Below are 24,195 nucleotides of genomic sequence, written 5' to 3' on the forward strand. Positions count from 1 at the left end.
GACGCTCAACGGTCCAGGGAGTGGGACGACACCTAGCTCCGTGCGCCCGAAGCGGTATTCCCTCGCGCACGCCCGCACGCGCATTGATGACTGCGACTTGCCTTCGCAAACGTCATAATGGCCCGCCCTCCAGCACATGCTGGCGCTTCCGATTGGATCACGCAGATGTCAATCACCGGCGCGCAAAGTCTGGAGGTCATTTAGCTTCCTTTCAATATGGCAGCTTATATGGAGTAAAATAGTCAATTTACTTTGAAGTGAAGAATTTATGCTTTATTTATTGTAATACGACAAGAGAGTAAGTATACACGGATGGGTATACGTTATGATTATTTAAGTGTTGAATTCATGGCGGCCAAATTATAAAAAAATCTTACGGTGCTATTTGCAAGTTTTCTGATGTGTGTTATGTTCCAGAATTGAAGAAGTTTGATAGATTTTGTTTATTCGAATTATTTATAATTCATTGTCAGACAGTATCTCTAACAAATGAGCAAAGAAACGCGTTTCAGAATAACTCCACCATTTAGGCAGAATGTAGTAACACAAGACTGGTTACAAAAACAGAAATTGCTGGAAAAACCCATAATAGTCTTGCAGCAGCATCTATTTAGAGAAATCAAAGTTAACGTTTCATGTTGAGTAACCCTTCTTCAGAATTCGACCCGAAACGTTAACACCGATGTCTGTTCACAGATGCTGCCAGACCTGCTGAGCTTTTTCAAACAAGTTGTGTTTTTGTTTGTCATTTACATCATGCGCTGTTCTTTTGGCTTTTAAGAAGCCTGGTTACTTGCGGTAGATCATCTGTTTCACAGAAATGAAAAACATTACTATAATCCAATAAAGATAAGGGCCACTGAGCGTTCTATTTACACATCAGTGGTGTAAAAATGTGAAAAGGTTTGTTTTACAGGGGTGTATACTAATACTTCTAATTCTCCTAATTTGTTTGTTATTCTAAATCTTTTATATTTTTGGATCATGTTTGCCAGTTGATTTTAACATTTAGTTTCTAATTCATAATCCTATTTATCTCTAACAGCTTTATTTGCCCTTATTTAATGACTGTGCTTAGCCAAATGTAGGTCCCTTTTGAAAGAAGCTTTCTGTTTGTTAACCTCACTTACTGTTAAACTATGTAGAAGAAGAAAATCGAGAGACAGTGGCATTCCTGGCAATGTAGGTATTTTGAAATAATGCAATTCTGCTTCTTAATATATCCTTACTTGGCCTAGTGCTGAAAATTAATGGATGATGTTCCTATGAAGTGGCTTGTTGTAATTCTATTTGTCACTATTTACAAGTTACTTTTTTCTTGACTTTCAATTGTTCTGTTTAATCAGTGTCACCTTTTGATGGGGAGAAAGTGAGGACTGCAGATATGGAAGATCAGAGTCAAAAAGTGTGGAATTGGAAAAGCACAGCTAGTCAGGCAGCATACGAGGAGCAGGAGAGTTAATGTTTCAAGCAGAAGCTCTTCATCAGGAATGTGGGGGATGGGGGCAAGAGAGCTGAGAGATAAATGGGAGGGGTGGCTGTGGGGGAAAGATAGCTCGGAATATGATAGGTGGAAGAAGGTGGGGGGTTAATAGTGATACGTCTGAGTGGAGGGTGAAATAGCTAGGTGGGAAGGAAGATGGATAGGTAGGACAGTTAAGGAGGGTGGTGCTGAGTTGGAGGGTTGAATCTGGGATAAGATGTGGGTAGGGGAGATGAGGACACTGGTGAAATCAAAGTTGACTCTGTGTGGTTGGAGGGTCTCAAGGTGGAAGATGTGGTGTTCTTCCTCCAGTCTTTGGGTGACTAGGATTTGGCGGAGGAGGCAGCCCAGGACTTGCATGTCCTTGGCAGAGTGGGAGGGTGAGTTGAAGTGATCGGCCACAGGGTAGTGGGGTTGTTTAGTACTTGTGTCCCAAAGATGTTCTCTGGAACATTCTGCAAGTTGATGTCCTGTCTCCCCAGTGTAGAGGAGCCTTTTGAGGGCCTGTTTGGTCTGTGGATGACATGATCACTTAAGTGGAGGCAGTAGCATGGTGTTAATGTCACTGTACTAGTAATAAAAAGTATGTTGTAAGATCCATCTAACTCTGCGTGGGGGTGGGATTTCGGTGTTCATGCACAAGAGTGCCTCGGTAGCAGTATTACTGATCAAGTTGGTTGGGTCCTAAAAGACATAGTTGCTTGACTGGGTCTGCAGCAGGTGGTGAGGGAAAAACCTACTTAGCAATATTTACCAAAAAGACCTTACCATTCTGCCTGCTGTAGATGCATCTGTCCATGACAGTATTGGAAAAACTGCACAGTCCTTGTGGGGAAGAGGTCCTGCCTTCACATTGACAATAGTCTCCATCTTTCATTGTGTTAAGTGGAACAGACTTTGAACAGATTTAGCAACTCAGGACTAGACATTCATGAGGCACTGTGGGCCATCAACAGCAGCAGAATTCTACTCCAGCACAAGCTGCAACCCTGTGGTCTGGGATGTCCCCACTCAATCGCTATCTTCAAGCCAGGGGAACAACCTTGGCATGGACAGGTTGGACCAAAGGGTCTGTTTCCATGCTGTACGTCTCTATGACTCTAAATGACGAGTGTAGAAAGGCATGTCAGGAGCTACACTGGGCAGACCTGAAAGTGAGGTGTCAGCTAGCGAAGCTATCAAACAAGACGACTTGCATGTGATAGACAGAGCTAAGCAATTCTACGACCAACAGATCAGATTTAAGCTCTGCAGTCCTGCTTCATCCAGTCAAGAAAGTGGTGGGCAGTTAAACAACTCGCTGGAGGAGGAGGTTCCACAAATATCCTCTTCCTCAGTGATGGAAGAGCCCAGCACATGAGTGCAAAGATAAGGCTGCAGCATTTGCAGCAGAAGTATTGAGTGAGTGATCCATCGTGGCCTGTGCTATTGGTCCCAGCATCACAGATACCAGTCTTCAGCCAATTTGATTCACTCCACATGTTGAAGACACTGGATGCTATGGCCTTGACAACATTCTGGCAATAGTACTGAAGATTTGTTCTCCAGAACTAAGCTAACTTCTTCCAGTACAGTTATAACACTGACATCTACCTGATAATGTGGAAAATTGCCCAGGTATGTCCTGTACATAAAAAGCAGAACAAATCCAATCCAACCAATTACCCATCAGACTGTTCTTGATCATCAGTAAAGTGATGGAAGATGTTATCAACAGTACAATAAAGCAGCTACTCTTCATCAATAACTGGGCATCACAGTGCAGGTTTGGGCTCCACCGGGGCCAATCAGCTCCTGACCTCATTGCAGCCATGGTTCAAATAAGGACAAAAGAATTACAGAGATGGGATGAGAGTCATAACCCTTGATATCAGGGCCGCATTCAACAATGTAGCATCAAGAAGCCACAAAACTGGAATCAATGGATGCAAACTCTTTGTTGGTTGGAGTCATACCTGGTGCATAGGAAGATAAACTTGGTTGCTGGAGGTCAGTCACCTCCGTTCAAGGACACCTCTGCAGAGTTCCTCAGGGTAGTGTCTGAAGCCGCCCATGTTCAAATGCAACAAGACTTCGACAATCAGCTTGGGCTGACAAGTGGCAAGTAATGTTTGTGCCACACAAATCACCAATAAGAGGCAATCTAACCACTGCCCCTTGGCATTCAATGATAGTACCATCAACATTCTGGGGGCTTTCAATGACCAAAAACTCAACTACAGTGGCTTCAAGAGCAGATCTGCAGTTAGGAAGACTGGTGAGTAACTCACCACCTGATTCTCCAGAGCCTGCCCACCACCTACAGGGCACAAATCAGGAGTGTGATGCAATAGTCTCCATTTGCCTGGATGTATGCAGCACCAACAGCACTTGAGCTTGACACCATCCAGACAAAGCAGCATGCTTGATTGGTACTACTTCCACTCACTTCATCACTGATGGTCAGTTGCAGTAGTTTGTACTGTCTACATGATGTGCTGCAGAAATTCACCAAAGATCCTCAGACCTCACCTTCCAAACCCACAATCACTTCCATCTAGAAGGACAAGGGCCACAGATACATGGGAACATCACCACCTTCATGTTCCCCTTCAAGCCATGCATCATTCTGACTTAGAAATGTATCACCCCCATTGTCGCTGGGTCAATGTCCTGGAATTCTCTCTCTAATGGTCAACCCACAGCAGGTGGACTGTAGCGTTTCAAAAAGGCAGCTTGCCGCCAACACCTCAAGGGCAACTAGGGGCAGCTAATGTTGTTCTGCCACATCCCACATCCCACAAATGAATTAAAAACTCGTCTGGGATCTGGTAAGATGGTGGCGATTCTGTAGAACTGCTGTGGACAGCTCTGCATAACAGCCAAAGCATACTGGTGTTTTTTGCCATCCTTGGCCAATTTATGTGGTGGAATAATTAGTTTAAAACCTTACAAAATACATATTTGTTAGTATTTGGGAGTGGGAAGGATGCAAGTGAAAAGGATTGAGCAAACAGCAGCAGGGAGGACACTCTCCTCAGCAGCCTCTCCAGAACCCCCCAGGGACCTTACAGACTCTCAGGGATTGGCTGCGGTGATGGAGAGACTTGCCTTGAAAGTTGGGGCTGCGATTGAGGAGATCCATGGGGAAATTCATGCCCAGGTCCAACATATCGTGTCCATGCTGCAGAAGCATGAGCAGCAGACCCAGGGCCTTGGAGAGCGGCTGGAGGAGGTCTAAGGCCTCGGAACCTGCGATGGAGTCCTCATCCAGTCGGATCCAGATACTGGAGCGAGAGGTGTGGGCCTTGCGAGACTATATTGATGACCTTGAAAATCGGGGTCGGAGGATAAATCTCCGAATTATTATTGGGCTCCCTGAGGTGAGGAGCCAAAGGTTTTGGGCCTTCACATCGAGTCCAGAAGGCTGCAGTTTGAAAGGACTTGTTGAGTTACAGCGCACAGGTCTGGGCCAGTGCAGCATCCCCACTCAGTCCTAGTGCACTTCCACTCATAGAAGGACAAGCAAAAAGTGATAGAAGCTTCTAGATTACTGGGAAATGATCCACAGGTACTGCTGGACAAGGGGTCAAAAATCATGTTTTCCCAGGATTTCTCAGCAGTTTTAATTCAAAAGAGGAAGTCCTTCGATGAAGTTAAAAAGAGGCTGAGGAACCTAGGCATCCAGTACTCCATGAGATACCTCGCAGTGCTCTGTTTCAGCCACGAGGACTCCGTTTATATATTTGACTCAGTGGATAAAGCTAAAAACTTTGTAGACACTGTAAAAATAGATGGACTGGCCTGAAGAATGCAGTTAATGTTTGTTCTCTTTTCCTCCTTTCCCCATGTTTTCCTTTCCCTTTCTTTCTCCCTAATAATTTTGTTTTTTGGAAAGGGGGAAAAAAACTTGGAATAAGTTGTTCCTTTTTTTTAATAACTAGATTTTCTGATGAGAAATTTTATGGATGCTCTTTGTTGTCTTCCCCCTTTAGTTTTGTTTGTTCTGTTTCTCTTTTAGTCACAAGTAGGGATGACATAAAGCCAGGGATGGGTGGTGTGCTCATCCTGAATTTTTTATTTTTTCTGTTGATTTAAGGATCATCTCCTTGTTTATTTTCTGGCCGAAGGCTGGGGCACAGTCCGAGTTTGAAGCAGCTGTGAAGGAGGAAATGGGTAGGGTGAGTGCCCCCTTTGGGCAGGGGGGAAGAGTCTTCCATTCAAGATTTTAAATTTGGTTTTGTTAGTAGTTTTTTGGTAGCAATAGTTGTTTATAGTTGTGATAGAGTAGTTTTTGTATATATAATTCTTCGACTCTGAGTCTTTGTTTACTTGTGCTCTGCGCTTTGTAAGCAGGGTTCTCTCTCCGTGGGGTGCAAGGGTCTCCGAAACGGAAAATAGCCAGATGTCTTATTAAATGGTGCACCTGGAACATCAAGGGAAGTCATTCGCTTGTTAAAAGGAAAAAAGTGCTTTCTAGCCTTAGGAGGGAAAGGGTTGATATCGCTTTGTTGCAGGAAACCCATCCTGATGATGGGGAACACCTGAAATTACAACAGGGGGGTTATGACCAGGTTTTTTTCATCCTTTACTACTAAATGTAGGGGAGTGGCTGTACGTATCCAGAAATATCTTCAGTTCACATTATTAGAACAGGTGAAAGATGAGCAGGGGCGATTTGTGATGTGTGATGCTTAAAGTCCTGATACGTGGGGAGATATAATGCAATTTAAATGTCTACCGTCCTCCAACACATCCCCTGAAACTTTTGATTAGTTCTTTCTCTAAGCTGAGTGCTGTTGGAACACGGTACATTATTATAGGGGGGGATTTTAATTGTCTTGTGGACAGGATGCCTTGTGGCCCCCAACCTATTTCTTTGCAGGCCAAGCAGGTGGTTGACTTATGTGAGGAGTTGGGGCTGGTGGATATTTGCAGATGTCTTCACTTCGCCCTACTTTTCAAACCCACATAAATGTCACACGAGGATTGATCTTTTTCAGGCTCCCTCGGCCCTTCTGGATTCGATTATGGATTGTAAAATTGGGAATATAGCTGTATCTGATCACGCGGCGGTATATTTGGAGGTTAAGGCCAAGTGAGGGGCTAGGTTTGCGGCATTGGCGTTTGGACCCTTTTCTCCTTAAGGATTCCAAATTTGTGGAATACGTTTTGAAGGAGTTTTAGGAATTCTTGACTATCAACTCGGGCACGGCTAATAGTCTGTCTATGCTATGGGAGATTGCTAAGGCCTTTACTAGGGGATTAGCTATTTCCTATTTGACTAGCCGGAAACGACAGAAAGAGGAACAGCAGCGTCTACTTGAGACACGGTTGAAAGCCGCCAAGGCGGCACATTTTGCGCGGCCTTCAGTGACGAAGCTACAGCGGATCATTGCCCTCCGGGTTGCCTTGAATTCGATACTGACACAAAACGCAAAGAAATAACCTTGCTTTTGCTAGACAATGGGGATAGGCCAGGGAAGTATTTAGCGTACCTGACTAGGAAAAAGCATGCTCCCCAATCCATTATTGCAATCAAAGACAGGGCTGGGATCCTTACATACGATGCCAAAAAGATTAATGAGGCTTCTCTGGGTTTTTACTCTGAACTGTATCGGTCTGAAGGATGAGAGGACAGGAGGGTTAAAATGGAGGCCTTTTTTAAGAACCTGGATCTCCCAGGGGTAACTTTGGAACAGGCGCCTCTCTCCTTAACGGCCCCTTGACAAGTCAGGAAACACAGGAGGCAACTAAGCAACTTCAGAGTAGGAAAGCACCTGGCCCTGATGGTCTCCCGGGTGAGTTTTATAAGGAGTTTATTGGGATTCTGTCAGGGCCGATGTTGGAAATGTACAATCACTCCTATATGCATGAATGCCTATCATCATCTTTGAGAGAAGCTAATATTTCCTTAATTCTTAAGAAGGGGAAGGTTCCTGGGGATTGTGCCTCATACAGACCCATCTCTCTCTCAAATTCAGATTTCAAGATTCTGTCTAAGATCCTGGCACTGAGATTGGAAAAGATGTTGCCCCATATTGTTAGAGGACCAGACAGGATTTATAAGAGGCCATAGGTCCTCTAATAATATTAGAAGGTTGCTGAATATGGTCCAAGTTTGTCAGCAACTATCGATTCAGGGGTTGGTGATTTCCTTAGATGCAGAGAAAGCATTTGACCAGGTGGAATAATCGTATTTTTTTAATGTCTTAGAACAGTTTGAGTTGGGTGGGGTCTTTGCTAGGTGGGTAGAGGTTTTATATCGCCACCATCTGGCTGCGGTCAACACCAATGGGGTGAAGTCTGGGAATTTTAGGATTGGTAGGGGTAGTCATTTGAGGCTATTTCAGGATATAAGATTAACTTTGCAAAATCGGAGACTATGCCTTTGGGGAACCTTAAGGATGTGCCAGAGGTTGAAGGTGGCCCTAAGTTCCCTTTTAAGTTGTCACAGGCAGGCTTCCAATACCTGGGCATTTTTATTACCCCCAAGTCTGATCTGTTATTTCAGACTAACTTTGCTCACTTGCTCGACAATATTAGGCGAGATCTCCAGAGATGGGAGGCTCTTCCAATTTCAGGTAAAAACTAAGACTGCAGATGCTGGAAACCAGAGTCTAGATTAGAGTGGTGCTGGAAAAGCACAGCAGGTCAGGCAGCATCCGAGGAGCAGGAAAATCGACGTTTTGCGCAAAAGCCCTTCATCAGGAATAGAGGCAGGGTGCCTGCAGAGTGGAGCGATAAATGAGAGTGGGGGTGGGGAAAAAGTAGCATAGAGTACAATAGGTAAGTGGGGGTAGGGATGGAGGTGATAGGTCAGAGAGGAGGGTGGAGTGGATAGGTGGGAAGGAAGATAGGTAGGTAAGACAGATCATGAGGACGGTGCTGAGCTGGAAGGTTTGAGCTGGGGTGAGGTGCGGGAAGGGGAAATGAGGAAACTGGTGAAATCCACACTGATGCCAAGGCGGAAGATGAGACGTTCTTCCTCCAGGCGTCGAGTGGTGAGGGAGCAGCGGTGGTGGCGGCCCAGGACCTGCATATCCTCGGCAGAGTGGGAGGGGGAGTTGAAATGCTGGGTCACAGGGCAGTGGGGTTGATTAGTGCGGGTGTCCTGGAGATGTTCCCTAAAGTGCTCTGCTAGGAGGCGTCCAGTCTCCCCAATGTAGAGGAGACCGCACCGGGAGCAACGGATGTAATAAATGATATTGGTGCATGTGCAGGTAAAACTTTGGATGTGGGAGGCTCCTTTGGGGCCTTGCACGGAAGTGAGGGAGGAGGCGTGGGTGCAAGTTTTGCAATTCCTGCGGTGGTAGGGGAGGGTGCCAGGAAGGGAGGGTGGGTTGTTGGGGCACGGACCTGACCAGGTAGTCACGGAGGGAACGGTCTTTGCGGAAAGTGGAAATGGGTGGGGAGGTAAATATATCCCTGGTGGTGGAGTCCGTTTGGAGGTGACGGAAATGTCTTCGAATCATGTTTATGCAAAGGTTGGTAGGGTGGAAGGTGACCACCAGGGGGGTTCTGTCCTTGTTATAGTTGGAGGGGTGGGGTTTGAGGGCGGAGGGGCGGGATGTGGACAAGATGCGTTGGAGGGCAACTTTAACCACGTGGGAAGGAAAATTGCAGTCTGTAAAGAAGGAGGCCATCTGGTGTGTTCTGTGGTGGAACTGGTCCTCCTGGGAGCAGATGCGGTGGAGGTGGAGGAATTGGGAATTCGGGATGTCATTTTTGCAGGAGGTAGGATGGGAAGAGTTGTAATCCAGGTAGCTGTGGGATTCGGTGGGTTTGTAAAAACAAAAATCAGTGTCAAGTCGGTCGTCATTAATGCAGATGGAGAGGTCCAGAAAGGGGAGGGGGTGTCAGAGCTGGACCAGGTGAATTTAAGGTTGGGCTGGAATGTGTTGGTGAAGTTGATGAATTGCTCAAACTCCTCGCGGGAGCACGATGTGGCGCCAATGCAGTCATTAATGTAGCGGAGGAAGAGATGGGGAGTGGTGCCGGTGTAACTACGGAACATGAATTGTTCTACAGTAGGAGGCGGTGTCTCGAAGGGGGAGATTATGATATCTTTTGAGCAACTGAGCCTCCAATACGGGTTGCCCAGCAGAGAGATTTTCTGTTTTTTTCAGGTTAGGGATTTTATCCAGAAGAAGACTACGCTTCTCACTGAGCCCTATAAGCCTGATACAGAGAGGTTGTTGCTACGTTCCACAAGCACCCTTTCGGTTACTGCCTTCTATCGCCTGCTGGGTGGCAGGATATTAACCAGTTATGTGAGGTCTGGGAGCAAGAGCTAGGAGTGGAGATCTTTTCTGAAACAAGGGAGAACATATGGGAGAATGCTTGAAAGATCTCAATCTGTAACAGGGCATGCGCTACGCAGTTAAAGTTCTGGACAGGGTTCATCTGGCACCAGACCATCTGGTAAAGTTTAAAAAAGTGTGCCAAATGTAAAATAAGTGTAGGTACTCTTACATTGCTTCTGGACATGCCACAGGCTCTGTGTTTAATGGAGCGCCGTGGCGGGAGCGGTAGGGAGAGTATTGAGGACTGAAGTCAAAATAGACCTGATATCTCTCCTCTTAGGTCTACCGAATTCATCATCTTTAGATGGGCATGGGAAGAAACTATTTAATATTCTTGCATATTATGCACAGAAGAATATTCTGGTGAACTGGGTGTCTGAGAACCTGCCGGGCTTGCTGGGATGGCAGAAGTTAATTATGGAGCACGTTCCCTTGGACTTTTTTACAAACATGGTGCACCACACAACAGACCATTTTTATAAGACATGGCAGCCCTGCTTGAGTTATTTGGATGTAAATTTGTCAGTTATCTTAACTAGGGCATTTGTTTAACCAGGATGGTTAAGTTTGTCAAGCCCTGGGCCCTGGAGTGGGGGGTGGGGGGGGGGGGGGGGGGGGGGGTCTCCTGAGTTATTATGGGTATATATGCAATGCTCCCATTGCTTTGTTTGGGAGCTTTGCGCTGAGCATAGCTGTGTTCTTTTTTGTTTTTTTTCATCTATTAGTTATTTACTTCTTTATTGGTGTTGCTTTGCACAGTGTTAGGGTTTGTTTTGTATTATAGGGTAGGTTAGTAGTTAGTAGACTGTAGTTGTATTGTAACTTATGTTTTTTCTTTTTATTATACTGATATTTGTTATTGATTGCATTTTTAATAATTTTATACGTTTGTAAAGTTAAAAAAAATTGCTAATAAATATATTTAACAAAAAAAAAATCATTGTCCTTTCAGGCAGGAAATCTGCCACCCTTGCCTGGTCTAGCCTTCATGTAATTCCAGACCCACAACATTGTGTGGTTGACTTTAAATGTCCTTTGCGCAATTGGGGATGAGTGATAAATCCTAGCCTAGTAGCAACACCCCCATCTCTCGAATGAATGAAGAAAAATAGCGTAATTCAGTAGTTTGAGGTCAATACCTATACGTTTATCTGTAGACTGCCATTACGTTTCCATCAGTCTGATTGGTATGTAGTACCAAGTGATTCTACAACTGGATTACTTTGTTTTGAATGTTGGTGGCTATTGTTTTAATTGTTCTTGGCATTTCCTTGTCTGCAGTTTCCTGACTTTTTTTTTGTATGAGTCAATCTGTGCCTTTGGTTGTTGCACTCTTGACTCTGCTGTAAGTTTTTTTTCATGAAATTGGGTTAAAGTCATTTATTTTGTTGTCCAACCTCAAATTAATATGGTCGACTATCCTAATTGGAGAAGCTGGTGGAAACCAGGTATTGCTCAAAAATAAATTCATTCTGATGTTTCAAATGGGAGGAAGATGCATATTAGGCAACTAATAAAACGTATCTTCTACCTGATCTGTATAAAGCAAGAAGATTCCAATGTAGCCCATGAGGAAGCTGTGAATTGTTTAAAAATTGAGAAGGATACCATCTTTGCGAGATGTGTATTCTCCAATAGCTAAAGTTCTCTGGAATGATTGGCTATGTATTATAAATCAATTATTGAGTGTTTAATAATTGTTTTCTAAACCATCATATGGTTACATTTATTCATCATTTATATTATCAATATGATCAGTCCATAACTTTATCGAAAATATTGAAAGAAATGTTAATTTCAAGCAATCTTCTATTTTGTCGTGGCAAGTGAACTAATAAATTAACATTTGTGCATACAATGAGATGAAGTAGACTAGCAGTTTTATTTTAACAGATAACTGTTGATTTAAAGGGCTGATGTAGTCTAACTTTTAAAATGATTGTGTTTTTGAGAACGTGCTTTTTTTTGTAATACATTGCACATCCATAAAGAAAGATTTGTATTTACACAGCAGTTTTCACAACTAAAGTTATTACAACATGCTTCAGAGATAATCATGTATTTCTGAAGTTAAAGACATCTATCTTGATGATGTCCCTCTTTAAGTTAATATGGTAGACTATCCTAATTGGAGAAACTGATGGAGACTGCTCAAAAACAAATTTCTGATGCTTGTAATAGGTTTAGCCAAAATATGACTAATGTTGTGTAATTATCTTGATATTTGATTTGGAAACTGTGGGCCAACATACTGCATATAGTATGTAAGCAGACCTAAAATAATTATTGACTGTTTCTTAATTCTTACAATGTTGAGGTTGGTAGTGTGACAATGCTGCCGCTTTAACAAGGTTATTTTCTCAATGGCAGGGGAGTAGTCAGTTCTCCCAGTTCAGGTTGTTTTCTACTTTTTTTTTAGTTGTAACAGTCAGAAGCTGCTGTGGTGGATAAAAGTTCCAAGCTTCAGCAGATGGTTCCTGACTGCTTTTCTCTCAGAAATCTCTCCTGCCTGTAAGAACCTGAGTTTGAATTTACCTTTTGCCAAGGGGTGTGTTTATTATGTAATGGGAATTGGAACAGTTCCTTACTAAGTTGCTAGATCAAGTCAGTTAAGCTATCAAATAGTTCTATTCTAAATTTTGTTTTCTTTTGTCGTGTTTCAACTGTACTATTTTAGGTGTTGGAGTATTTTAGGTATTAGAGGCGATTGCCTCGAATTCCAGGAGCAGCAATTATTGTTTTATATCCTGTTGCATTGTTTTGGAACTTTTGGGGAACAAAAGATCAAAACAACAGCACTTTAAAAAGAAGGACGACTGACAAAGGCAGTGACCACATTGTCAGAGAGAGAAACCAATACTGCTGTCTACTACAGCAGTGAATCTGCACAGTTACTGCCTTTTACTGTTTGAGTTCAAGCATCTCTGGACATCGGAGTGTGTCTAGGAATAGTTAACAAACAGCAAAATTCACAGCTGACCTTGGAGGAACCTGTATGGAACACAGCATGGGAACAGAAGTGCAGAGGTTTTAGGTATAGCCTTCCTGTAAATCCACAATAGTGAGTAGAGTGGGTTCTTTCTTGATTATATGTTTTATTGAGATCTGTCTCTTGATTAAATGTTAAAAATATAAGCCTTACGTATTAAGTTAGCCAGGAGCAGAGTTTTTTTTTTACAGCAATAATAAGATGGTGCTATTTTCCAGGTCTGTAGATTGTGAAGGAGCAAAAATGGCCTTTAGTAGAGTGATGTGCTCTTCCTGTCAGATCTGAGAGTTTAGGGAGTGTTTCCATGTTACTGATGATTATGTCTGCAGGAAGTGAATCCTATCATATCAGATGGATCGGTTAGAGAGGTGGTTGGAGGCAATAAGGAAGTTACAGAAGCCAAGAGTTGTGATGGATGGCAGTTATAGGAAGGGACAAAGCCGCAGATACAGTCAGGTAGATGGGATAACTCCAGGAAAGGTAGAAGGGGTAAACAGGTAGTGCAGGAGTCCCTGTGGCTATCTGTATCTGAAACAAGTATTCTGTTTTGGAAAATGTAGGGGGTGATGGACTCCCAGGGGAATGTAGCACGAACAGCCAAGTTTCTGGTACCAAGAATGGCTCGAATTAAATGAGGGGTACTTTAGGTTCCAAGCAATTGATTGTGACAGAGGACTTTCTGTTCAGAGGCACAGGCAGACATTTCTCCAGTTGGCAGTGAAAAGGCAGAATGGTGTGTTACTTCCCTGGTTCCAGGATCAAGGCTATCTCAGAGAGGGTGCAGAATGTTCTCAAAGGGGAGAGGGACCAGCAGGAGATTGTTGTACACATTGGAACAATTGACGTAGGAAGGGAAAGGATGAGATTCTGAAGGGAGAATATAAAAGTTAGACAAGAATTTAAAAGGGAGGTCCTTGAGAGTAGTAATATCTTGATTATTCCCAGTGCTACGAGCTAGTGATGGTAGGAATAGGAGAATAGAGCATATGAATACGTGACTGAGGACTTGGTGCAGGGGAAAAGGGTTCACAGATTGGAATGGGACCAGTATATTGGCAGGGAGGTTTACTAGAGCTCCATGGGAGGATTTAAACTAGTAGGGTGGTGGGAGGTTGAGTGGTGGGACTCCGGGAAATAGAAAGGAAAGATATCAATCTGAGATCGGTACAAATAAAAAAAGGAGAGTGTCAAACAGTCAGGGCAGGCAGCAACAAAGCAGAAAACAAGGTAGGAGCTGAAAATGTGTTGTTGGAACAGCGCAGCAGGTCAGGCAGCATCCAGGGAACAGGAGAATCGACGTTTCGGGCATAAGCCCTTCTTCAGGAATGAGGAAAGTGTGTCCAGCAGGCTAAGATAAAAGGTAGGGAGGAGGGACTTGGGAGAGGGGCGTTGGAAATGCGATAGGTGGAAAGAGGTCAAGGTGAGGGTGATAGGTCAGACTGGGGTGGGGGCGGAGAGGTCAGGAAGAAGATTGCAGGTTAGGAAGGCGGTGCTGAGTTCGATGGATTTGACTGAGACAAGGTGGGGGAAGGGGAAATGAGGAAACTGGTGAAATCCGAGTTCATCCCTTGTCGTCGGAGGGTTCCTAGGCGGAAGATGAGGTGCTCTTCCTCCAACCGTCGTGTTGTTGTGGTCTGGCGATGGAGGAGTCCAAAGACCTGCATATCCTTGGTGGAGTGGGAGGGGGAGTTGAAGTGTTGAGCCACAGGGTGGTTGGGTTGGTTGGTCCGGGTGTCCCAGAGGTGTTCTCTGAAATGTTCCGCAAGTAGGCGGCCTGTCTCCCCAATATAGAGGAGGCCACATTGGGTGCAGAGGATGCAATAGATGATGTGTGTGGAGGTGCAGGTGAATTTGTGGCGGATATGGAAGTTTCCTATGGGGCCTTGGAGGGAGGTGAGGTGGGAGGTGTGGGCGCAAGTCTTGCACCTCCTGCGGTTGCAGGGGAAGGTGCCGGGAGTGGAGGTTGAGTTGGTGGGGGGGTGTGGATCTGACGAGGGAGTCACAGAGGGAGAAAACAAGGTAGGACTGATAAACTAAACTGTATTTATTTCAATGCAAGAGGCCGAACAGGGAAGGCAGATGAACTAAGGGCATGGTTAGGAACATGGAACTGGGATATCATAGCAATTACAGACTGACAGCTTAATGTTCTAGGGCACAAATGCTCGAGGATGGATAGAAAGGTGTGGCAAGAGAGGAGGGGGGAGTAAGTTTTTGATAAGGGATAGCATTATGGCTTTACTTAGGGAGGATATTCCTGGGAACTCATCCAGGGACGTTATTTGGGTGGAACTGAGAAATAGGAAAAGGATGATCACCTTATTGGTATTGTATTATAGACCACCAAATAGTCAGCAGGAGATTGAGAAATAAATTTGTAAGGAGATCTTAGTTATCTGAAAGAATAATAGGATGGTTATGGTAGGGGATTTTAGCTTTCCAAGCACAGACTGGGACTGCCATAGTCTTAAGGGTTTAGATGGAGAGGAATTTCAGTGTGCACAAGAAAATTTTCTGATTCGGCACATGGATGTACCTACTAGAGAAGGTGCAAAACTTGACCTACTCTTGGGAAATAAGGCAGGGGAAGTGACTGAGGAGTCAGTGGGGGAGCATTTTGGGGCCAGTGACCATAATTCTATTAATTTTAAAATAGTAATGGAAAAGAATAGTCAGGATCTAAAAGTTGAAGTTCTAAATTGGAGGAAGGCCAATTTTGACGGTAATAGGCAAGAACTTTCAAATGTTGACGGAGGGCAGATATTCACAGATAAAGGGACAGCTGGTAAATGGGAAGCCTTCAGAAATGAGATAATTTGAGTCCAGAGACAGGATATTCCTGTTAAGGTGAAACATAAGGTTGGTAAGTGTAGGGAATGCTGGATGACTAGAGAAATTGAGGTGTGGTTAAGAAAAAGGAAGCATATGTCAAGTCTCGACAGCAGATTGAGTGAATCCTTAGAGTATAAAGGTAGTAGGATTATACTTAAGAGGGAAATCAGGAGGGCCAAAAGGGGTCATGAGAGAGTTTTGGCAAATCGGGTTAAGGAGAATCCAAAGGGATTTTATAAATATATTAAGGACAAAAGGGTAACTAGAGAGAGAATAGGGCTCCTCAAAGATCAGCAAAGCAGCCTATGTGTGGAACCACAGGAGATGGGGAGCAGACTAAACGAGTATTTTGCATCAGTGTTTACTGTGGAGAAGGACATGGAAGATACAGAATGTGGGGAAATAGATGGTGACCACTTGAAAAATGTCCATATTACAGAGGAGGAGGTGCTGGATATCTTAAAATGCATAAAGGTGGATAAATCCACAGGATCTCATGCTACAGGGAGAGGCTGAACAGGCTGGGGCTGTTTTCCCTGGAGCATTGGAGGCTGAGGGGTGACCTTATAGAGGTTTACAAAATTGAGGGGCATGGATAGGATAAATAGACAAAGTCTTTTCCCTGGGATTGGGGAGTCCAGAACTAGAGGGCATAGATTTAGGGTGAGAGGGGAAAGATATAAAAGAAACCTAAGGGGCAACTTTTTTACGCAGAGGGTGGTACGTGTATGGATTGAGCTGCCAGAGGATGTGGTGGAGGCTGGTACAACTGCAACATTTAAGAAGCATTTGGATGTCTATATAAATAGGAAGGGTTTGGAGGGATATGGGCCGGGTGCTGGCAGGTGGGACTAGATTGGGTTGTGATATCTGGTCGGCGTGGACAGGTTGGACTGAAGGGTCTGTTTCCATGCTGTACATCTCTATGACTCTATGACCTGATCAGGTGTACCCTAGAGCTCTCTGCAAAGCTAGGGAAGTGATTACTGGGCCTCTTACTGAGATATTTGCTTCATCGATCGTCACATGTGACATGCCGGAAGACCGGAGATTGGCTAACGTGGTGCCACTATTAGGAGAGGTATAAGCAATAGCCAGGGAACTATAAACCGGCGAGCCTGACATCAGTGTTGGGCAAGTTGTTGGAGGGAATCCTGAGGGACATGCATTTGGAAAGGCAAGGACTGATTAGGGATAGTCAACATGGCTTTTTGTATGGAAAATCATGTCTCTCAAATTTGATTGAGTTTTTTGAAGAAGTAAGAAAGAGGATTGATGAGGGCAGAGCCGAGGACATGATCTATATGGATTTCATTAAGGCACTTGACAAGGTTACTCATGGGATACTGGGGTTACCAAGGTTAGATCTCATGGAATACAGGCTTGAAGATAGAAGACAGAGGGTGGTAGTGGAGGGTTCATTTTCAGACATGGAGGCTTGTGACCAGTGGTGTGCCACAAGGATCGATGCTGTGTCCACTGTTTTTCGTCATTTATGTAAATGATTTAGATGTGGACATAAGAGGTATAGTTAGCAAGTTTGAAAATGACACCAAAATTGGAGGTATAGGGGACAGCGAAGAAAGTTACCTCAGAGTACAACAGGATCTTGGTCAGATGGGCCAATGGGCCAAGGAGTGGCGGATGGAGCTTAATTTAGATCATTGTGAGGTGCTGCATTTTGGAAAGGCAAGTCGTGGCAGGACTTATCCACTTAATGGTAAGGTCTTGAGGAGTGTTGCTGAACAAAGAGACCTTGGAGTGCAGGTTCATAGCTCCTTGAAAGTGGAGTAGCAGGTAAATAGGATAGTGAAGAAGGCGTTTCGTATGCTTTCCTTTATTGGACAAAGCATTGCATGTAGGTGTTGGGAGGTCATGTTGCGGCTGTACAGGATATTCATTTGGCCATTTTGGATTATTGCATGCAATTCTAATCTCCCTCCTATAGGAAGGATGTTGTGAAACTTGAAAGTGTTCAGAAAATATTTACAAGGATGTTGCTTGGATTGGAGCATTTGAGCTACATGGAGAGGCTGAATAGGCTTGGGCTGTTTTCCCTGGAGCATTGGAGACTGAGGGGTGACTTATTAAATCATGAGGAACATGGATAAGATAAATAAACAAGATGTTTTCCTTGGTGTGGGGTGGGGGAGTCCAGAATTTGAGGGCGTAAGTTTAGGGTGAGAGGGGAAAATTTTTTAAAAGGCACCTAAAGGGCAACTTTTTCATGTAGAGGGTGGTGGGTGTATGGATTGAGCTGCCAGAGGAAGTGGTTGAGGCTGATACAATTACAGCATTTAAAAGGCATCTGAATGCATATATGAATAGGAAGGGTTTAGAGAGATATGGGCCAAGTACTGGCAAATGGGGACTAGATTAGGTTACACTATCTGGTCGACATGGATGAGTTGGACGATGCTGACCAGATTTGTTACCATGCTGTACATCTCTGATTCTAACTGTAGTGTTTAAATAAATTCTTATTGTTTAAAGCTGAGTGGTTTGTCCAGCTACGTCACTCTTGTAACATCCACCTCATATCTGCCTTTAAAATAAGAAAAAGATAGGGTCTGAGCTGCCTCCTTAAAATATTTTGAGGGGGTCTGGCCTGATCCATAACAGAGGATCGATTGGAAAAAGTAATTTGAGCAAAGTATTTTAACTTTTTAGTCTCTAACTCATTTGTAATAAAGCACTAATTGGTTTCAGTTTGAATACACAAAAACAGTTTGAAAAAATTTAGTTCTGCAAAGGAAAATAATTGTAACAATAAATGAAAAATTTCTTACTTTACTGAACTTGTCAGAAATCTCTTTTTATAATTTCAGCATGGCTCAATTAGCAGCTCTATTTCCCTTCAGTCAGAGGTTTGTAAGTTCAAATAGTAAAAACTGCATGGCTATGTAGTGTTAGTCTGAAGGGAAGCTGCATTGTTGGAGGCATTTTTCTTCTGCTGAATTGTTAAAATAAGGCCTTACTGGCACATTCAGCTAGTCTGCTAAAGATTCCATTATTTAAAGAGCAGGGAACCCAACTATCCTAGAAATCATCCCCTTTACAATGATTACCTCCAGGAACATGTGAACTGCTTATCCATATGTTGTTTCTGTGACCTGTGAAATTTACTGCACCAGATGAATTCAGACAAGTGGTGAGGTTATCACAGAGATTTGAAATTTTCTGTTTCTTCCTTGCATTCCACCCTTCCCTTGCTTTTTTAAAGAAAAATGTTTTTCTCTCCATGTGCCATCTCAACTCTTGTTTTTTTTTCTTTTATTTGTATTCTTTTCCATCTCCATTTTACCCTCTCATTCTTACCTGTTTCTGCTTTTCTCTCTCTCTTTACCTCCATCTTGCTCTCTTATTCTCACTGTCTTTTTTTTGCCGATCCACTAAGCTTTCTGTCACTGTCTCTGTCATGTTCTTGCACCCTTGGCCTCTCACTCTCCCATTTGTGCTGTTTTAGATTAGATTACTTACAGTGTGGAAACAGGCCCTTCGGCCCAACAAGTCCACACCGACCCGCCGAAGTGCACCCACCCATACCCATTCCCCTACATTTACCCCTGCATCTAACACTATGGGCAATTTAGCGTGGCCAATTCACCTAACCTGCACATTTTTGGACTGTGGGAGGAAACCGGAGCACCCAGAGGAAGCCCACGCAGACACGGGGAGAATGTGCAAACTCCACACAGTCAGTCACCTGAGGCGGGAACTGAACCCAGGTCTCTGGCGCTGTGAGGCAGCAGTGCTAACCGCTGTGCCACCGTGTTAGGGAGAAAGAAAGGAATAAAATTAAAAGGGTTTTGTGCTCCATTGTTCACATACTGTCGCTCTCTTCCCCTGCTCATTCTTTTTCTCTGTTTTGTCAATTATATTAGATTAGATTAGATTACAGTGTGGAAACAGGCCCTTCGGCCCAACAAGTCCACACCAACCCGCCGAAGCGAAACTCACCCATACCCCTACATTTACCCCTTACCTAACACTACGGGCAATTTAGTATGGCCAATTCACCTAACCTGCACATCTTTGGATGGTGGGAGGAAACCAGAGCACCCGGAGGAAACCCACGCAGACACGGGGAGAACGTGCAAACTCCACACAGTCAGTCGCCTGAGGCGGGAATTGAACCCGGGTCTCTGGCGCTGTGAGGCAGCAGTGCTAAACACTGTGCCACCCACGGTGTAAATGAGATTAGTAGGCTAAGTAAACATTTTGCTAAGTAATTATTTAATATAAATAATTGTAATTATTTCTTGTGTGTTCACATTAAGTCATTCAAGGCAATTGATTTGGAAATCTAATGAATATAAATCAAGGCAACTATATTTCATAGGCAAAATAACTAATTCTCTCTTCCACCCATGGAAAGTCTCGGATTCCTGATGCATTAGGAAATGGAGAACAAAATAAACTGAAAACAAAACAAGAAATGAACATTGTGTAGCTATTAACACTGTACAGATTTTAATGACTTTTAGTTTTAACTACTTAAATTTGTCACTTATCACACTGACTTGAGACAGAATATCATTTGTGTCCCTTGCAATCTGAGTGGTGCAGAGAGAGCCGGTTTTGACACTTAAAATTCTCAGTTTCATGTTGAAATTCCTTTCATGTCCTTGCCCTTCCCTAGCACTGGAATATTCTTTTGGCCCTAGAACTCTCCAATAAAATCTGCATTCCATCAACTTTGTCAAATTGTCTGTTCCAAAATTTCTCCACCCATCATTTCTGGCATTATTTTCAAGTTCCCAAGCTGTAAGCTTGAATTTTCTTTTTACAACTTTACTTCTCCTCTTACTTTTAAATCCCAATTCATTGACCAAACATTTGACTACCCTTCCCAAATATCTCTCTTCTCAGTATGCTGATTCTATTTATGAATTTAAGAAGTATCATTCAATATGTTTCTGTTATTCTTGCATTTTATATATAAATTGAAGCATTTTCTGCTTGCATACATGTATGTAAGTCGCTATTGCAGATCTGGCTAATTGTAAATTATGAAGCAGTCACTTGGAATTTATTCTAATGTCATGTAACTGGATGATACATTTTTGGAACATGCTTGTAAGTGGTCTTGTATATTGAGTTCTATATGATAAATTCATTGAGGAAGCATTTTAAACAATATTAAAACATTATCAAATACTAGTACTATTAGGGAAAGTTTGAACGACTTGGGTAGTAGGAGAAGCACCAGAAGAGAGAGGAGAGAAATATGATCATAAGACAGCGTTAAATCAGCTGTAAAATATCCTAAAAATTTGCAAAATTCAAACTTAAGCACAAATAGAAATAACTGGCTGTGGTGTGGTGGCCATTATAGAGATGTGATCAAAGTTTGTGCCAAGATTTGTAGCTCGGGTGCTCGTTGTTGTGGTTCTGTTCGCCGAGCTCCACTGATTCAACCAACAAGCACATCGACCTGGACCCAATATACCGGCCACTGCAGCGGACAGCTGGAACTGACAACTGGAAGCGGCAGATTCAAACCACTATAAATGCCGGAGGAAAGATCACCGATGCGCTTCACAGGAGGCTCCCAAGCACTGAGGATGTCACCTAGACAGGGGACGAAACGTCTGCAACACACATTCCCAGCTCGGCGAACAGAGATGTGATTGTAAACTGACAATGTATGGGAATTGAATATTCAACCATATTTGACAGGCATACAAGAAAAAGAGATGAGAATGCAATTGAAACAGCAAGATTTTGGAATCTATATGGATGAAGTTGAAAAAGGGGAATAAGTCACCCATTGGAGTTATTTATCGACTCCCTAAGAGTAGCTGCATTATAGAATAGAGCGTACGTTAAGACAACGAAAGTACTACAATAATTATGGGAAAATTTTGTCTTCATATAGATGAGCACATTTGCAAGTATAACCTTGAGTTCATGGTGTATCTGGGGACGTTTATTGGAACAACCAAAAAACAGTCGATTCAAGACAATGAATGTGTAATGAGATGGGGTTATTTAATGAATTCATGGTAATGGGTCCTCTTAAAGTGCCAGAGCACATTAGAATTTCTCATTCAGTCTGCGCATGAAGGATCTATGTCTTAAAGGAATCACAAAGTTATGAAGCATTGACTAAAGTGGACTGAGAAAATAAGTTATGAGGTAGGCAGTGACAAACATTTATAGAGTATCACAGACAAAGATTGTGTTTTATTGTTTTTTGTGATTAGTATTTCTTTGTGTGAAGCTAGTATATTTTATTATCCTGTGATTTTTATTTCAATTTTAAATATTCAAGCAGCAAAGTTTTGTGAATTTAAAAATAATGATTATCCGTTATCTCACACATGCTCGAGAAGTACAAAACATGAATTCTCTCATATGCATTTTAAAAATTAACCAATCTGTTCAGAGATGTTATTACACACGTCTGGGTCAGGTGGGATTGAACCCAGAGGTAGGGACACTACTACTACTGTACCGCAAGAGGCATTCACATACGCAAACATCACATGGACAAAGATTAGGAACAAGTGAAAAAAACAAATTAAAATATGGCATTAGTTTAGTCTCTTGTGGCTGGCCTGTAATTTTAGATAAATAAATGCTTTAGCTAGAATGTAGATCTTATAAAAGCACAGATTCTAAATAAACTGCAAGGTCTGTTGCAGTTGAATTGCCATGAGTGCAGCTCTTTGAATTTTGTTGTATCAGATTGGGAGGAGAATCTTTTTCCCGTTTTCAAAGTATAGCCATCTATCACCTTGGCTTTGTGTTTCTGCTCGTATCTATCTCACCTCCAAATTCTGCTGTTAGACTTAAAAGCAGGTAGCATAATGGCCAACAAGACCTATTACAAGTCTGAACCCCCTTTCCAGATACAGGGGTATATTCATAGACCATAGAACATTACAGCGCATTACAGGCCCTTTGACCCTCGATGTTGCGCCGACCTGTCATACCAATCTGAAGCCCATCTAACCTACACTATTCCATGTACATCCATATGCTTGTCCAATGACGACTTAAATGTACTTAAAGTTGGCGAATCTACTACCGTTGTAGGCAAAACATTCCATACCCTTACTACTCTCTGAGTTGGGAAACCTCCAATGTTGTGATTTGCACACCCTGATGATTTGAGACAATAAATATCTTTGTATTTAAACATTAAGAGCCGTTATAATATAATGGAAGGTTAATGAGATCCGTTCCATTTAATTTAATATTCATTCATTTCAATGTCTCTGTCCAAGGTGAAACAGAAGAAAAGTTAGCTATTATTTATTCCTGCAATGGTTTCTGACACTAAGTGGATGGTTCCAAGCAAGTACTGACATCATCTCATAGATTTTACATATGATGTTATGTGCAAATACATTTCTTCTCAAGTCTAGAGAAATGCACAATTTTGAGCTGAGTTTCAGAGGGGAGAGATGTTGCAATATGGGGGACAGGAGGGCAACAAGGAGGGCGTAGGAGCTGGGATGGGGTGGTGTAAAGAGGGCCAACAAGTCTGGAAGCCCTTTTATCCCTCCTTCCATGCTCCCTTCTCTCTCTCTGCCCCACTCCTCCATTTTCCCCTTCCATGAGGTAGGTGGAATATTTGCATTTTATTGCAAAGAGACTGAAGTTGGTGTATGAACCTCCAAAGTCCATGCATGGCGTCAACTTCTGGAACTAAAAGTCAATGAGCAGCTCACTGATATATGTATATGGAAGCTTAGAGAGCCTTTGAGCATCTGCACAGCTCAGAGGATATGTTGTTGGACTATAAAGTATAGGAATGCTTTTACAGCTGTTGTTGTCAAGTCTCAACAACTGCAACAGCTTTGGTCTCCTTATTTAAGGAGGGATGCCTTTTTATTGGAAACAATTCAGCGAATGTTTAGGAGGCTCATTCCTGTGTGAAACTGGTTAATTTGTGAGGAAAGGTTGCTAAGAGGGGCCTAAACGCATTGAAGTTTAGAAGAATTAGTGGCGATCTTACTGGAAGATATATTCCGAGAGAGCTTGACAAGGTGTGGTGAGACGATGTTTCCCGTTAGGGATCTGAAACTAAGGATCACGGTATGGAAAAGAAGGGTTTCCAATTTAAGTGGGAGCTGAAGAGGAATTTATTTTTTCATAGGATTGCTCATCTTTGGTATTCCAGAAAGTAGAGGAGGCTGGATCATTGGATATATTCTAAAGAGTTAAGTTGAACTTTCATCTACAAGAAGGTGTAGGGTTACGGAGACAGCCAAGTAAATTAAGTTGAGGCCACAAATAGATCAACTATGATCTTTTTGTACTGCAGAGCAAGTGAAGAACTAAATAACTTTTCGTGTTTAACTTTGTTTAATTACCCTCATAGACTCTGAAAATTAGAGTGCTAAGGATAGGAAAGAAGAAGAATTTCTGATATGTTTAAAGGAGAACTTTCTCAGTGTGTCTGCAGCCCATTAGGAAATGAAGCAATGGTTTCAATCAAGTACCTGGTTTCAAAAAATGAAAGGAAAGCAAGAAGAGTGAGCTACAGTCGGGCATCAGTGATATTAGCATAATTTTGTTTAAAGAAGTTACAGAGATCAGAAATGAGGAAGGGCTAACTTCATTGATTAAATTGTAAAAGTTAAATGTGTGAC

At 42.8% G+C, this 24,195-nt stretch overlaps 1 protein-coding gene across 1 annotated transcript in view; it reads left to right on the forward strand.

Moving 5' to 3' along the window:
- Positions 1 to 184: 184 nt before the first annotated feature.
- mtor (mechanistic target of rapamycin kinase) overlaps positions 185 to 24,195 on the forward strand; it is a 387,814-nt gene continuing 363,803 nt past the window's right edge. The window contains exon 1 of the mRNA XM_043675588.2: positions 185 to 298. The gene's annotated coding sequence lies outside the window, so the exon portion shown is untranslated. The remainder of the gene's footprint in view (positions 299 to 24,195) is intronic.

This window comes from Chiloscyllium plagiosum, unplaced genomic scaffold (genome assembly GCF_037043375.1).
Source record: "Chiloscyllium plagiosum isolate Xiang-an unplaced genomic scaffold, Cpla_swu_hap1 HiC_scaffold_37, whole genome shotgun sequence".
In the NCBI taxonomy this organism is placed as follows: Eukaryota; Metazoa; Chordata; class Chondrichthyes; order Orectolobiformes; family Hemiscylliidae; genus Chiloscyllium; species Chiloscyllium plagiosum.